The sequence below is a fragment of the Aphelocoma coerulescens genome, chromosome 5, assembly GCF_041296385.1.
Source record: "Aphelocoma coerulescens isolate FSJ_1873_10779 chromosome 5, UR_Acoe_1.0, whole genome shotgun sequence".
In the NCBI taxonomy this organism is placed as follows: Eukaryota; Metazoa; Chordata; class Aves; order Passeriformes; family Corvidae; genus Aphelocoma; species Aphelocoma coerulescens.
Genome location: NC_091019.1, coordinates 33,456,206 through 33,472,570, shown reverse-complemented (window position 1 = coordinate 33,472,570; position 16,365 = coordinate 33,456,206). Strand labels below are relative to the sequence as shown.

Genomic DNA, 16,365 nt, shown 5'->3' with positions numbered 1-16,365 from the left:
ATTTATGAAGACACTTTCCACCTGAGGAATCCAGAATAATATAACGTCCCCTTTTCTCCCTCACTTTACCACTGAAGGGAAAGGTGTTTGCTGCTCAGAAGTGCACAGGAGCATCATGCAACCCAAGCAACTTGGGCAGCTGCTGAGCTGGTTCTGCAGAGGGACATAGGGAGTAAAACCATCCAGTGGCAGTGACAGAATCACATTAGATACCCATGAAACACATTGTACAGTGAGATGACCACCTCACGGGGGTTACCACCCTTATTCTATAACATGGGCATAGAGACCTTCAGTCACCCATGGTAAGTACTTCTCATTTTCATGTTTTGCCTCCAAGTTGCCCTTTACTGAGGGGCAGGTCTTTGTGGGCTTCTTTTCCTCAGTCTTTTTGGTTTTCTGTGTTAGCGTTTTAAGGATGTTCCATTTCACAGTGCTGACACAGTACCCCTGTCTGGCCCAAACAACAAGGAGACACAGGGACCAGAGAAGTTAAGACAATAGCATTTTCCATGTTCCTACAAGAGACAGGGAATGGATTAAACTGTAGAAGAGAGCACACCTCAAACTTGACACCGTAAGTGCACAAATCCCTGACAACTTGGGTATCCCTGTACAAACCAAAGGCTTGATCCAGGCCATGCTCAGTGCCATCTCTCCTGGGGGAGGCAGGGCTGCCCTGAGGCACAGGGGAAGCCATGGTGCAGCAGCTGCTGCAGAAGCTACACACCTCCATGAGCAGAGCTCTGAAAGGCAAAGCCAACCAGTGCCTTCTACATGGTAGCAGGAAGACAGAAGAACCTGCTTACTTCTGGACACTGCAAATGAAATATTGGATGGCTCATTCCTTGTGCCACCAAGAGGGAGACTTAGGTTTGAGTCTCTTGTTCTCACTCTCTGAGCAGAGCTTGCCTGATGATGTGTCCATGGCTTAAAGATGCAAGAGGCAGAATTTGTTGCTTCTTTCACTTCCCAGGCACCAAAACTGGCCATGGAACAAGTGTGACAAGCTTTGGAGGTAAATGTTGCAAAGTTTTTCTGGAAAGGGAACAGCTGCAACACGGTAGAAGAAAAGCAAGCACCGGGATTAGTCTCTTTCTGGCTCCACCCTTGCCTTCACACAAAATCTTTTTTTATACGAGAGTCACTGAGCTCTCAGACGCACCATTATTTAGCTCCAGCTTAAAAACTCTACTTAAAATCCATTCACTTTGATGTTCTCCATAATTGCAAGTCTGCTATTTTGTAGTACAGTGCTTGAAAAAAAAATGCTGTGCAATTGCAGCGGCATGGCAAGGTATGAATGCTGTGCAGGCAGATGGTAATGCCAGAGCTGCAGCTCTTTCAGGCCTTTCCCCAGGAAATCCATGCCCAGAAGTGCGTGCACAAAGCAGTGTCATTTGTAGAACATGAGAAGCAAGCCTTCTGTCCCCCTCAGCATTTGTAAGGCTGTGGATGGAGTCTTCTGTCTGGCTCTGGGTGCGAGTTTTTAAGACAGATACACATCAGCTGGAGAGAGTCCAAAGGAGAAGTAACAAGAAGGCTCGGAGGTCTAGAAAACCCAACCTTTGAGAGGAGACTGGAAGAAACAGGCTTTGTTTAGTCTAGGAAAGAAAAAATTTAAGTGAGACACAGTACCAGTCCTCAAATACATAAAAGTTTACTGCAAAAAGTAACACATTACACCATTTGCCATGGCCACTGGGGAATCTGGAAATGGTCAGGATAGCAAAGCACTTGAGGAGGCCACCAAAGGAAGCTGCTGAATTTCCACTGCTGGAGATTTTAAAGAACAAGTAGGACAGTTATAAGAAAGGCCGAACTTTAGGGACAATCAACCCCGCCATGAGCTTGGAAGATGAACCCTGTGTCACCTTGTGTGATCCCCTCCAACTGGGTTTCATACTGTGCAATACTGTCAGCTTCAGAGGGTAAGACAGTACCTTGAAGATACATGACTGTAAAGAGACTAATGATTGAAGAAAAGTATTTACAACTGTAGGGACATAAAAATGTAAAATCAGACATACGGAACCTGACCTAGACAGTCTCATCAGACACCCATGTGTAAAGCACACTGCAGAACAACTGCTGCAGGAACTTGACTCAGCTGAGAGAGGTAAGGTGAAGGGGACTGTGGGAAAAAATACATTTATATACACTTACATGGACAAAAACTGCTTTAAATCCACTTCCAGCTGCCTCATAAAGGAAGTGGCAGTTCTCTGTGTTACAGCTACCATCAAAACTCACCATCAGTACTCCAAATGCTGACAGGAGATGCTTCAGTCCTGGTTTTGGCTTCTAAATGCACCTCTAATAGCCTCTCCATCTCCTCATGCTTTTAGCATCAATTGTTTATTTCAACAGTTAGATAGGTCACAGTGTCATCAAACTGCAAACTGTATTCACAAGCCATGCTTGGGTATGGAGCCACAATGACAGATAGTTCATAAAGGGCTAAGAAAATGCAGATCCATGTGATTCTAGAGAGGCCTGCCCTCATCATAGTGCATCATCAGGACATGAATGCTCTAAAATGCTTTAAACAAAAACTAAGTGTAAAGGGAGTTGGACGATTCTCACCTGTTATCTGTGGTCTTCAGGATGCTAATCAAGGCTCCTGTAGTATCATCTAGTGCTCCTAAGGCTGTCCTGGGAGAAACACCTGAGATTTTCAGTTTCTTCTGTACGATTCCAAGCCACCTGCCTCCACCAGCAGCAGAGGTGGCAGAGCTTAGCACAGTGTGGTGTGGAGGAAGAGCTCACTCCCTTTAGAAAAGTAATTTGTACAGCTGAAAAACATACCAAGAGCCTTCCAGGCTTGTCAGCTTGTTCTCAGCACACAGTGGTCCAGCAGTAAGTGGGGAACACGATACTGAGTCAGTGAGGCTGGGATCCAAATTCAGACTTTTCTCAGAATTGGAGCAGGACCCACATGCTGAGCCTAAAGTCACTGCTCCATTAGCTTGCCTTCCCAAAATACACTTCCTGGAGCCTAAAGCTATGCATTGTACAAAGAGGTATGGCTATGGGCTTTTTTTGAAGAAGTTCCTTCACCCCACTTCTCTGGAGGGTTCAAGGAGCACCTGGGTGGCTGGCAGCCTGCCTGTCTCTGCAGAACAGGTTAAGCTTCTGCACTCTGCAAGCAAAAACTACTGCATAGAAGCAGCTATGGGTTATGCATGCCTTTGTACAGAAAATCATCTTGTGTTCATTATTCTTGTCTCCTAACTAGCTCATTTTCCTGGCTGTTTCTTCTCTGTACAGTGGGAGCAAATCTGCACAGCTACTGGAAATCAAACTGCGCAGTGCAAAGTTACCTCTTGTATCAGAAAGCTTCTTATTTGGAAAGCAGCAGAGAACCTCATAACTTTATATTTGCAGTGGTTTCACTTTGAGGAAGGCGACACTTGTAGAGCAGTATGTCCAGTGCTGTAAGACAAGCAAGGACGATGCCGCTGGGCAGCACCAACAGCATACAGCAAGGGCAGCTGCTCAGCAGGCAAACTAAGTAAGCTGCTCTCCCCAGCTTCCTTTAATCTCTTCTTTAAGAGGAGGCTCCAAACCAGCTGTGCAAGCCCTGGGCTCCCCTGCAGTGCTTTGACTCTCTGAGCCATGACTACCTGCTTGTGCCTTCCCTCCAAGCCTCTCATAAAATTAGCTTTGATACACAGCAAGTAAAGAGGGATGTAAGAAATGCAGACAGTGGCACTTTGAGACCAAGGGAAGGAGGCTCCCGGGACAGCCCAGCCACCGCCTCATTCAGGCTGGGCTGCTGCCTGTGTACATGTTCCACCTGTGCTCCCTGTGGCTGTAGCCCAGCAGTCAGGGCCAAAGGTCATCTTTACCATTTAGAGTTTATCCCATAAATAGGTCTTCTCCCATCTCTAGGAGCTCTTTCCAGGGCATCCTGCTCTCCATTTATATATTCTGCTTTTTAATTATTTTTTTTCCTTTGAGAAAGCCTAAGCTATATCTTCAATAGCAGAGAGGGAGATAAAGTGGCTGAGGAGTAATAAATAATATAGAGTGGTGGAGCAGACCTCACCTTAAGCCTGAAGCCCACATGTCAAGACATCAGTCTCTTATGTCTTTTGTTGGACCAACAAATTAACCCCAGTGGATTGGTACAGGTTTCTTTCCTGACTTTTAAAAAATATTATTTATTTAGTTTTTTTTTTTTGCAAGGCAGGCATCAAGCAGAGGCCTTCCCTGTAGTTGCTCCTGTCCCAGGAAGGACAGATGCATTTCCACGTGGGATGCCTGGGAACCAAACTGCAGGCTTTTTACATGACAGCTTTAAGCAGGGTTTAGTGTGGCTGCTGTCCAGCCCGGCAGTCAGTGACCCTGACCGGGTCTCCTGGATGAGTGATGCACACAAGCTGGATCACGGCAGCACTGGTGGACTGGACTCCCCTCGGATCACTCTGTCTCTCCCCGACCCCAGCGGTGTCTGGTGCTTGGTGTAGGGACAAAAGCCGAGAGTCCCTGGTGGGCCATGCCACGTCTCCCTCTAGGTTTTCCTACCCTGGGCTGTGCCTGGCCTCACGGGGCCCGGCCGGGAGCTTGAAGGTTTCCACAGCCATCTACGGTCAGGCTGCTTCCCGCAGGCCGGCTCGCCCCCCTGCAGGAAAGGTGGAACCCTTCCAGCCTTGTAAGGAGCGGCAGCGGGGGCGATGCCGTCCCGCCGGCGGAGGGTCCCCGGCTCCGCCGCCAGCGGGGTGCTGGCTCCCCGGGGCAGCTCCTCCCACTCCCGCTGCAGCGCCCGGCTCTCCCTCCTGAGCCAGAGCGGAGGCCCTTGGAACCTAAGCTGTGAAACGGAGGGCCGAGCCCCAACCGGGTGCAAGAGGAAGAAACACCGAGTGGGGAATTTGGGGCTGGGCTCATTGCTTGACATGTGCGCTGTTTAAATAACTGTCTAGGTAAAGATGTGCTGCTGTATATTGCCCTCCGGGACACAGGCAGAAAGCTGTGGTGCTGTCCTCTCTGGAAAGCTGCCCTTACAGCTCCCCTTGGTCTTACCCGCTGAAAAAGGAGAGCCACTTGTTAACATAAAGGAACCTGTGTTTTTTTTCTTGTGTTCTGGCCAGCAGCAAACTCACCATCAATGTTCCTGGCCAAAAATACCCTGAACATCCCTACCCCATCCCCTTCACAGGGCAGTAGTAGATGGGGTTTCAGCACTCTCAGCTGGCTGGGAGGCAGCCTGCATGGCAACAGCAGCCTGGCCCCTGACCCTATATATTTAATGAAAGCAGTGCTGTAGGAGAGCTTGGCAGCTTTGGGGATGAAGTAGGAGCCTCATCATAGGCAGAATGGTTCTGGCCTTGGGGCTGACACAGTGGGGCCTACTCCTGCTTGGACCCACTTGGGAAGAGGTTGTTGTAGCCCCGGCATGTGCGTAGTATGTCTCCTCTGACACTGAATCACTGGCCCTATCTCATCTGTCCCACACAAGCCTTGGCTCAAAACACACTAGATGGCAAACACCTGCTTTTCTTCAATCTGCAGAGGAGAGTTGGAATCCATTTTCATGAAAATTGTGAGAGAAAGGCTAAAGGCTGAAGTGTTATCTCCCCATCCCAAGTTGCAATATGCTATCTCATGGCAGTCATATCTTCCAGAGGAATGAACCTTACAAAGAGAGGTGTCAGCCAGCTGTCATTTGGAAGAACAGAGCCAGTATCACCTGCAGAAGCAGCCGTGTAGCTGTTGTGCATCCAGCATTTTTCCACTCAGTGAAGGCCATTTCTCCAGCTAAGATGCTTGTTACCATGGTCTCCTTCTCCATCCTAGAATTTTGGTGATATGCAGCCTGATATATCTTGCTTATACCCACAGCTCTGAGAAGGTGATCCCAAGCAGTCACCACTGCCTCAAAGTTGTTGGACAAGAAGTAAGGACATCCCCATCTGGGGAAAAGAGAGATGATGAGAATGAGCCACAAGGTCAGTGTGCTGGACTCTTTCTCTCGATTACTTAATCTCTTAATTTAAAAAAAAATTACATAATCTCACAGGGTATTTTTTTATTGCAGTAATTCCTGTGATATCTGATGTTGCAAGTATTGGGAAATAGAATTATAGTCAGGGACAGCAGAAAGTCTCCCACCTTTGGTAGCAGTGCATGGACCACAGGGCAGAAAAAATCATCAAGGATTTTTGTCTTGCCATAATCACTGTGCAGGTTATGCACATTGTACCCAAATGGTTATGGCTGGAGAAGCTGAGCTAATGAAGCATGAACGTCAGAAAACTTCCTTGTACTGTTGTGGTAAAGAGCAACAGGTGCTTTTTACTCTCTCTTGTAAGGTTGGGCTGAAAAAAAACCCCGTCTTTCAGGTACTGCATCAGCCAGGACTTTGAAAAGTAGTGATGAAAACAAAAGTCTGGGGGGAAAAGAAAGTGACCTGGTCTTACTATAAGACTTGGCAGCTCTGGGGCTGAGGTTTTGGCACTGTCCTGTTCCTCTGAACACCCCTCTGACACCTGACATCTCTGGGCCACACTGCTCACAGCACTGCAGTCTAGCAGACTAGGAACTGGAAATGCCAAGATACTGAGATTTTGTGAAATATCCTGGTTATTTCTTATGAAGTCCCATTCCATATCCTACACTTTCATAAATGAACTTAGACAATTTGCAAGATAACCCACAGGCAAGAGCCCTAGATTATAATCTTCCTTTATAGCAACACCCACATGAAAGAAAAACCCTCGTGGCATAGTCTACCTGTCTGTGTATAAAGGTGGTTTGCTCCTTTTTGAATGGTAAGTATTTTCTGAAGGGGAAAATGTGAAAAAATTAAGAGAGCTGCCAATTGTGTGAAATGAACTGATAATATTTGTATGGGAAATACAGTGAAATATATTATTTTCTACTACAAATCATTACAACTACTGATATGCACAGTACTAATGGTCACAGCCATCTCAGGTATAGAGCCAGAAATATGCTCTATGAGAAACATTTCTAGTTCCCTGCTAATAGAGCTCTACCCACAGCTAATGAAGCCTATTTTAATCCCTATTTCTTTCAGACCCAATAGTACCTACGTGCATCTCAGGTACCTCAAGTATGTGGTACCCTGAAGAATAATGGAAATCAAAACCAAAAAGGTGTGAATATTTGATGAAGAACACAAGGGAACTTACATGCAAATTACAGTTTTGCAAACCTTTGCCAAGGCAGTGCCAAATTCATGCCTAGAACTACACAAATGTATGTCAACTTGGTTGATTAAGGGGGTTTGTTGAAAATTTATGGTTAAGTCCTGTCCTGACAGCACCTTATTGAGGTGTCCTGTGACAGGACAGAAGACAAAATTTGGAAATAATTTTCATCATATGTGTGCATAGACTCTGTTCACATACTCATAATTTCTGGAACATACTGCTTTGGGGTTAATAATGTTTCTGGGATATCTATTCAAGGATGATTTTCTGCTAAGGCAAAAAAAAGTAACCAAACATCCCCCTTCATCCCCCTGAGTCCCTAAACTGTCATTCTTTGAAGGACAGACAATGCAAAAAGTACACAATTGACATTGTAGAAAATAAATGTAAGTTCTTCTTCATCACCTGACTCAAGTAAAGCTCCATTTTGCCCTCCCTTGTGCTGAGTTCAGTTTAGCACCATAGCACTCCCACTTTAGTGAGAGGAAAGCAGAGAGTGTATGAGCCTAAGGTTACTGGAATACCACTTTATAACATGGTCGAATAGTGTCTGGTAGTAGTAAAGCTGAGCAGAGCTCACAGCATTGTGTCATCTCTGTGCACATGCCCTCTGCCCAGGGGCTTAGGCTGGGGCTGTAGAGCTGCTGAACAGGCTGTGTGAGTCTTGCTGAAAGACATAAATAACTTCACTCCTTTCTGGTTCTGTTTGTTAAACCATCACATTAGCCACAAATTTACATTGCCGCAGCTAAAAATAAATTTAAATATCACGGGGTTGTCTGCAGATGTCTGGTCTCTTTGTGATTGGTACCTGAGATCCCTACACATGAAAAGTGAAGTGGAGAGCACAAGGCTTCCCATTTTCTCCATGCTTTTGTGCTTTATTGTCTCTGGACATTTGTCAGCACTGTGCAATTGCTGTTTCCTGTCCAGGGCCAGTTTCCCTGTTTGCCCAGGACTTTCAAATAGCTCTGGGGAGAAAAAGTCCAACCACTCCTGTATGACCACCACAGAGGAGAGGTGAGTCCCAGCTCAGCTACACAGATTTTTTTGAGGCATGACCAAGGCTCATGGCTCTGGTACTTCTTTTGGAGCACAGTGATGGCACAGCCTGTTTGCCAATGCCGTCTGGTTTGGAATGAGTCCCCTGACCCTTATTATTTTTCAGCATGATATGTCTCAGGGCAGTTGCATCCAAGCCCTTGGGCACTCTCTGGGAGTGACTCCCATTTGCATCATAGCTTTTGCACATAAGGGGAAAAAACCAACTACCTACAACAATAGTGGTAATTATGGCAAGAGCAATTAAAAAAGGAGGAAGAAAAAGGGTCTGGGCCCAATCCAAATTGTGTATGCCCAATAACAAAACTACCATTACCTTGAACAGGACTGAGTGCTGGTTTCTTCCTGATTCCCAAATAAAGCTATGGAAGAGGCACACCTTGGATTTACAGCAGCATTTTCTCTTGTACCTGCTTATCTGCTTTGTTCATTTATCTGTGACTTAACATTCATATTTACAAAATCTAGCCCATCCAACAGGTTTCTGGGAGCATAGTCACAATGTATTGCATACATCTAAAACACCCTGAGAGAAAAAACCAGCTCCAAGAGCTTTTTAAACATCAATAGACTTCAGTTCTGCCAGAGCGTTGGTGGAAGAAATTAGAGATGGGTGCAAATGAGTGAAAAATTCCTGACACTGTTCTCCAGTCTGGTTCAGCAGACATACCAATCTCCTTGGAGCAAACTCATCCTTCCTGACAGCATTTCTGTTTCCCTCTGGTCTCTGCCTGCACAAGCCAGAGACCTCCAGCCCCCCATGGTCACTGTTGATGCGGGTGTTTCCCCTGAGCACAGCCCAGAGCTGCATGTTGTGAGCACCCTTTCACATTGGTACCATCCCCTTTTATTAGGCACATTCAGACCAGCCTGGTCCCAGTGTAGGTCGCCATTTTCAGATGAGCCTGGGATGGATGCTCTGAAGAAGGAACAGGGCCAGTATCTGTCTTCCAGCTTCCCTGGAAGAGCAGAAACAGTATTCAGTCTATGTGTAGTCCCACTGAGAAAAATTCAGGCCTTGCATTTTAATGTATAGCTGCAGACACATCTCTCACTCCTTCCAGCTTGAATGGGAGTCTTGGAAAGAGCTACCACTGCAGGGTGTAGCCCTCAGGGAGGGCATGTACATGCATGGATTGCTGGGTGGGAGGCACTCCCTGAACTGCTAGGCAGGGGATTGGCTGCTGGGGAGCCCCCACCAGGGGATACCCTGGGCTTGATGAAAAACAAAACCAGAAAACCACATTGGGCCCTGGGCTTTTAATTCAGAATGGAATTAGGATCTTGAATTTCACTCTGGTTTACTGTTTGTGGAAGTTCAAGGCAAATTTTTGTGCAGGCCAGTAGAAGTCTGTCATTCTTGAGTACCGTCGGGAAATCCACTTTGGAAGGGGCCCCGGGAGGACAGCTGGTCCAGCTGCCAGCTCAGAGCAGGGCCAGTTTTCATGAGGCTACTCAGGCCAAAAAAAGCAGGATTTCACTAACACTCTCTTTTTCATCCTATCTGCTGGCTTGAGAGACTGGATTGTATTTTTACCACATTTTAGTTACACCAGCAATAGAGAAACCACTGCAGCTCTGCCCAGCTGATGAGTCAGGTTCTGTTTTGCTTTTTGCCCTGGTTTGTATGAAAATGGCAATTGGTAAGAGCCCAGACTGTCCTTAGCTCCACCAGAACAATGGCCATTGTCCTGGAAAAAAGTAAATCATGCTGAGCTCCATTATGCTACTTCTAGTGACCACATTGTCTTTGATAAAAATAACCCAGGGCTATTCGTTAAAAAAACCTCATCTGAGCTCCTCATGAAGGATGAGGCTTCTCAATAAAAAACCATGTCTGAATGGCATAGCATGGCCTCACAGCACTGCAACTACAGTTCTGGTCGTGACCTCTTCTTGTGGTACCTGAGTTTTGCTTTGAGATATCCTGGCCAAACAGAAAGTGTGCTGGGTCCATGCTTCCTGGGGTCCAGGTGAGCATGTAGCCCTTCCCTCACAGCCCTCTGGTTTCACCAGGAGCCTTGTAACTGCTTTTTCTGGAGTCCATGGACTAGACAAGGGATGATTGATGTCTGGCTTTCCATCACACTGTGCTGAAAAGCAGCATTTCAGCTAAGCACTGAGACCAGGCAAAAGGAAACATGGGGAAGGAGAGGCTGTAAAGAGGTGAAACACAAAATAGGCAGAAGCAGTGGCATGAGGGATGGAAGCAAGAGGGTTTTGATGGCAAGATTAACCAGGGAGCATGCAGAGACACACTACCTAAAGTGACATGTCAAGAGAAGCTGAGGACCACACAGGCTTCTTAAAATGGGACAAGATGTTTCTAGCCAGGCTTTGGAAAGTGTATGGAGGAAATAGCTGGAATTTAACACTTGGCATGCCTATGTTCTATACCAAGAAGTAGCATTTTCCTCTTTGCTTTTAAGGGAGACAAGCCATCTTAAAACAAAGGTTTAAATGATTGAAAAATCTCTTCCGGGCAAACTTTGTGGGTGTCTGGTAAGAGGCAAATGAACTGTTTTGATAGCACAGCATCTTCCCCCACTGTACTTTCAGAGGCATAGAGGCTGCTACTTTCAGAAAAAATTGTATGAGGGAAATGACAAATAACTGATAGATTGAAAGGCTTATCTCAAAATCCTCCCTTGCTTTCTCCCAGTTCAATGTCAAAGAGAGGTCAAAAATTGAGATGGAACACTTGAGGGTCCTAAAGACTTTGGATTTTGCCATTTTGTCATACAGCCAACAGATTCAAGCTTCCAGTCAGTGATTTTTAAAATCAATATTGTATTGATGTCAGTATAATCCTCTAAGGCACAAAATAGGACACAAGCAAGCAGGCAGATTTCCAAACTGTCTGGCCCCTTTACATCATTTCCTCCTCGTAACTCATCCTGTGTATTGTACCTCTGACTTGACATCTCCGGCTTCCTTTAGATAAGGGAGAAATTCTTCTTGTGTCACGTGAACTTCTTCAGTTTTATCACCAGTTTCTCAGATAAAGGGCTCACGTGAAGCAATCATTGCCGAGCTCACATTCCTATCTTCTAACAGCAGAACACGGAGCATTCTCACCTTATAAGGATGAGTTCCACTGCGTGTTCAAAAGGTGCTGCAACTGCTTTAAAAGATTTCGCAGCCTGAGTATTGCAGAAGGAAATGTACCTGGTACCTGCCCTTCTGGATTAGCCAGCAACCTGGCATTCCTGGGATGCTGTTCTATGCGCCAGAGCAAAAACCATTTGGAAGGTTATATTCCATACTTTTTTGTGGACAGATTTTCATCCGTCTCCCAGCATAAGCCAGTGCTGGCTGCATTTAACAGAACAAGTTAGAAAATGTCTTCATTGATTCAGGAACTGCTTTCATAGATGGGAATTCAATGCCCCAAAGTCCGTTCTCCTCACTCCATGGTTGAACTCCCGGCTCTGAGTATGTCTGCTACTGATGCCTAAAAATCAAGCATGTTAATGTGCTTCTATGTAGAAGAACCTCAAAGCATTTCCTTTTTACTACATGTGAATAAAATTGGAATGTAAATGTATTAACAAAATAAGCACTGGCATTTAAAATGAGGCAGAGAAACCAGATGCTCTGTCTCTTTCATTATGCAAAGCAAGAAGGAAGTGTCCCAAGAAATACTAAATGGCACCTGTTGTATGGAGACCAGGCTGCCTATTCAGACTTCTATGCAATAAAATGGACACTTTAAGATTTACAAAATATGCAGTTCAGCCTTTTAATTTTCTTTCATTTTTGTTTCCAGTTTTGAGGCTACAAGTCTTTGTTCCACTCATAGTAAAAAAATAACTGTTTTGGAAGCCAAGTCCTAGGGAGGAGGGGAAAGGCTCCCTCTTTGGCAGCCCATTTAAAATCCAGGCTGTGATGATGAGTGATGCACTTCAGGCCATTTCATCACAGGCCATGCTGTTCTCACAAGTTTTCCTATTTATCACAAGCCTCCTGGCTCATGGAAAGGAAAGTTCAAGAGCAGAGCTGCCCAGTGTGTCATGCTCCTCTTCACTCCTGGACAGATGTGGGACTGTGTGGTGCTGTTCTGCAAGAGCTCAGCTGCTCTCTCCTCCTCTCTGCATTTTCCTTTTAGCTCCACTCATGTGAGATTTCTCAGTAGGACAGGTCAGGAGCAGTAGGACAGTCCTCAAGGGTTACACTGAGTGGCAGGGAGGCAGAAAGGTCATCTCCGGGTGGGAGCAAGGCCAGATCAGAGAAGTTGGAGGTCAGTGTCCAACTCCAACTGCTTCAGCCAAGACTAATGCCAAGAGAAGAGTAGGTTATTTTTAATTAAACCAACAACAGAGAAGGACCCATTATATTGTTCTTGAATAGAAACTATTTAGAGGAATAAATCATCACCATGGAAATGGGGAGCTTTGCCAGAGCAAGGCAGGAAACAAAGCACAGAGAGAGATACCCAAGGAATTTTCAGCCATGATAACTGCAGCAACTGCTCTTTTTGGGGTTGCACCTTTGGTCTAGGGGATCCCGAGCTGCCTTCCTAAGCTCATGGGGCACAGGGGAGTCAATCAACCCAGAAGCTTGTGGTGGGATGCAGCACCTTTGCAAAGCAACCCACCAGAACCAGCACCAGGTATGCTTGAGGTGGGACATGGAGAAGAATAAAACTGCAATAGGAGCCTGCAAAACAGCTTGGGGAAGTAAAATTAACAACACAGGGATTAAACCAAAATGAATCCATAGGGCTTGAAGCCTTGAAACATTATCAGCTTGTCTGCTTCTCTAAGTCCTGATTAGATCCGAATGCCAGTTCTTTATCTTGAAGTCCTAAAAGGCAAGGACAAGAGCTCAGCTGAAAGGCAACAATCCCTTCCTCACATTTAATTATTTCTTATGTCCCTGACACTCATCCTACCACTAGAGAGAAAATATGGAGACACCATTCTTGGCTGTTCATGCTGTCAGAGAGGCTGGCTCCTGAGCAGATCTTTTCAGTCAATATGATTTTGTCAGTTTTTGAGCTATTTCCATGCTCAGGAGTCCAACCTGGGCAGGTGTCATCTCCTCCACTGCATTTGAAACTGAGCAGGATATATGGGTAGCTGCTTCACAACGTTCTTTGTTGTGTGCCTCTTCAATGCAATTCCAACCACGAGTGTGTAGGCAGAACCAAAGTTAAAGGCATAGAAAATACAGAAAAGAAAAATCCATTTGTATAAAACAAGCTAGAGAAGTGACAGTATCAGAACTCCAGGCAAAACTATAGTAGACAGAAGGCTTAGGGAAGCCCAAAGGAGCAGCATCACCAGCAGCTTGAGAAGAACACGCAGCCCTCGTTCTTGCTTGATTGCAAGTGCAATAATTACCCAGCCTCCTTGACGCTTATCCTAATATTTCACGTTGTGACAAGAAACTCCATCACTTGTACGTGAAAGTCAATCTGCAGAGAGGGCACTGGCAACCTCAGAAGTGACCCCAGTTCAGGTGGCAGTCATCTGCTTGTGAGTCAGCCTAGAGGCTTGATGCCCTGAACATGTGTCTGTAGGCACTTCAAAATCCATCATGAGCAGCAGCTCTCGGGTGTGATGGAAAAATGTTCTCTGCGTTCAACACATGGGATTTAATGCCAGTTCCAGCTCCCAGGACACAAAGCCTTGGTAGCTTAGCCCTCCAGGTGGATTGAAGCAAAACTGGGGAACCTGCTGTATATGAGAAGCAGGGGCTTTGTTATGTGCCTAAGCATGGGGGGGTCCTTGAGTTCAGTGTCCTCGTTATGCATCTCCTCTCCTTGGATGGGAGCAGCACCCCAGGGGCAGCCTGGAGACACACAGCACCGAAGTGCCTGAGCTTGGCCTCGGGCAGCGGGGTTGCGCACCGGGCCAAGGCGGCAGCACACCAGACGGAGGCTAATATTACTCTTCCCAGAGGTTCAGTAGGTCACTGCTTCATCCTGTGAGCAACTCCAGATTTCAGGGCAGTGAGAGAATTGTTTATATTGGCTACTTGTATGAATGCTTAAAAAAAAAGAGCGTATTATGGGACTTCTGTTCTTTAATTCCAAAAAGAAATCAAACATGTCTAGACTGTTGCATACATGTGGCTTTCCTCCAGGCTTCTCCCACCTGGAGCAATAAGCCGGCTGGAAATTCTCCACAAAAGAGTTTTCAACGCCCATTTAAAAATGCTCTCACCCCATGCACGCTAGCCAATATCTACCAGTCAAATTCTATTAGGAGGCAACATCAGATAGAGACAAAGCTTTCAGGCACAAGCCACAGAGATCCTCTGAGGTCTTCTCCGGCCCTTTCAGCTGAGGGAGACTGCGGAACCAGCTGGCAGCTCGCCCCGGCCAGAGTCCAGGCAGTGCAGGAGGATGTGCCTGCCTGCATTCCTGCAGGGAGACTGTGGGAGCAGCAGCCACACAGCCACCCCACGGGGGCACACACTGCTCTCCTCCAGCTCCATCCCCAGGGACTTGTCCCTGCACAAGACCATGTGAAACAGGGCTGCAGTTTAGGTGTGGGCTTTTTTAATTCGTGTTCCCTGGTGAATTTGAAATTGCTGCTGACAAGAGGTGTCAGAGCTGGTTGTGGAGAAAGATATTTTCCTTTTAGGCAGGAAACTGTCGAAGTTCAGACTTCATTGGTGCCAGCTCACTGAGGAGCCAGGATGGCAGAGGTGGGGGAGGACCAACAACAAGAGAATGGATGCTCGGTCCTTGCAGATTATCTAGCTTATCTTCCTTGACAAGGCTGATAGCCAGGGAGGTAGGAAGGCTGTGGAAAATCATTAGCAGAAGGGACAAGGGAATTGCCATGTTGATTGAAGCCTGAAATCTACCTTGTCTGGCAGCCACCCCAGCACGGCAGTTCAGAGGGAAGTGGAGAACTGTGTAGACAGGCAGATGAGAAACTGTCACATACTGTAGTAAGTCGGTCTTCTGTGAGGTTTCCTGAATCTCATAAACCCTGAAGCTCAAGCTACCATGACCTGTGCTGTATTCAATCTTCTTGTCAATGTTACCAGTTCCAGACTTCATTCTTTCCCCTCCTACCGAAGGAAAGATCCTTCTTAGCCCAGCGCTGTAGACCTTTGTCCAGCAGAGACTGAGGTCAGACATCAAAGTACCTGCATAACCAATCAGAGATGGGAACAACCACAGCAGCTGGCTTGGGAAGGCCCCAGGACCCCAATCCCTCCCTCTTCCTAGCAGATTTATAGAACTATCTTTAACTGGTTTCCCTGCATGTCCTTGTTTACAAAGCTGTAACTCTTTGCCATCATCACCATTATCCAGACTTTCCATGGCTCCCAGGGCTATGGATAGAGAGTTCAGCCCCATGTAGAGAAGAGGCCCAGGCAAACAGGCAGCGGTTTTCACAGTTCTCTAGTCCAAAAAGAGGTCCAGATTGTAATTTTCTGGACATGATGCAACAGATAAATATTTGAGAGAGATTTTGAGAGATCTGCTCCCACAGTGATGAAGAGCTTCTGAACTCAGACAGCAAATTTAGTCCCTGAATGAAATATTGCTTAGCACTGGTGGAATGTTGCTACACAGCAGTGGGGTGTAAGTAGATCTAGATCATCAGACAAGAATTTTTCTAAAGCTATAAAACTTGAAATAAACAGAGAACTGGGGTCAAACTGGGTCAGTTCCCCAGGGCTGGGGACTAGTAAGGAAGAGCCCCCTGCTTGGGAAGGGGGTGCTGAGGCTGTCTGCTGAAAATGTGCTCTGTCTGAGCACACAGGGAGCTGGAGTGAGGCTGCACAGCTGAGGGCACCAGCCCTGCAGGTAGGTTGGGCAGCCCCAGTCCTGCACATACTTTATGGACTTGCAAGCAGCTCTTCAAGGAATAAAGGTAGAGGAGATCTCTATGAGATCTAGGAGATTTGGTGGTTTTTGACTGTGTCCACTGCAGACAGGTGAGGAAAGGGGCTTGGACTGTGACCACATTTGTTGCCCAGAGTCCACTTCCATGAGTCCACCTCTGCCTTGCTTCTCCACAAACCCCCTTCTAAAGACACCAGGCTCAAACCTCAGCCAGCAATGATTTATTTCCCAAGCAGCCTGAGCACAGAGCCCGCTGCTCCCAGTTGGCTGTGGTGGATGGCACTGTGTCACTGGCTGTAGAGTGCCTGGGGT

General features: G+C 46.4%; 1 long non-coding RNA gene across 1 annotated transcript; it reads right to left on the bottom strand.

The window, feature by feature from the left end:
• Positions 1-464: 464 nt before the first annotated feature.
• On the bottom strand, positions 465-3,524 carry LOC138110794 (uncharacterized). Its single transcript, XR_011151063.1, has 2 exons — positions 2,587-3,524; positions 465-1,604 (listed from the first exon to the last, which is right to left on the bottom strand). It is a non-coding gene; the product is annotated as an uncharacterized lncRNA (long non-coding RNA).
• Positions 3,525-16,365: the final 12,841 nt, after the last annotated feature.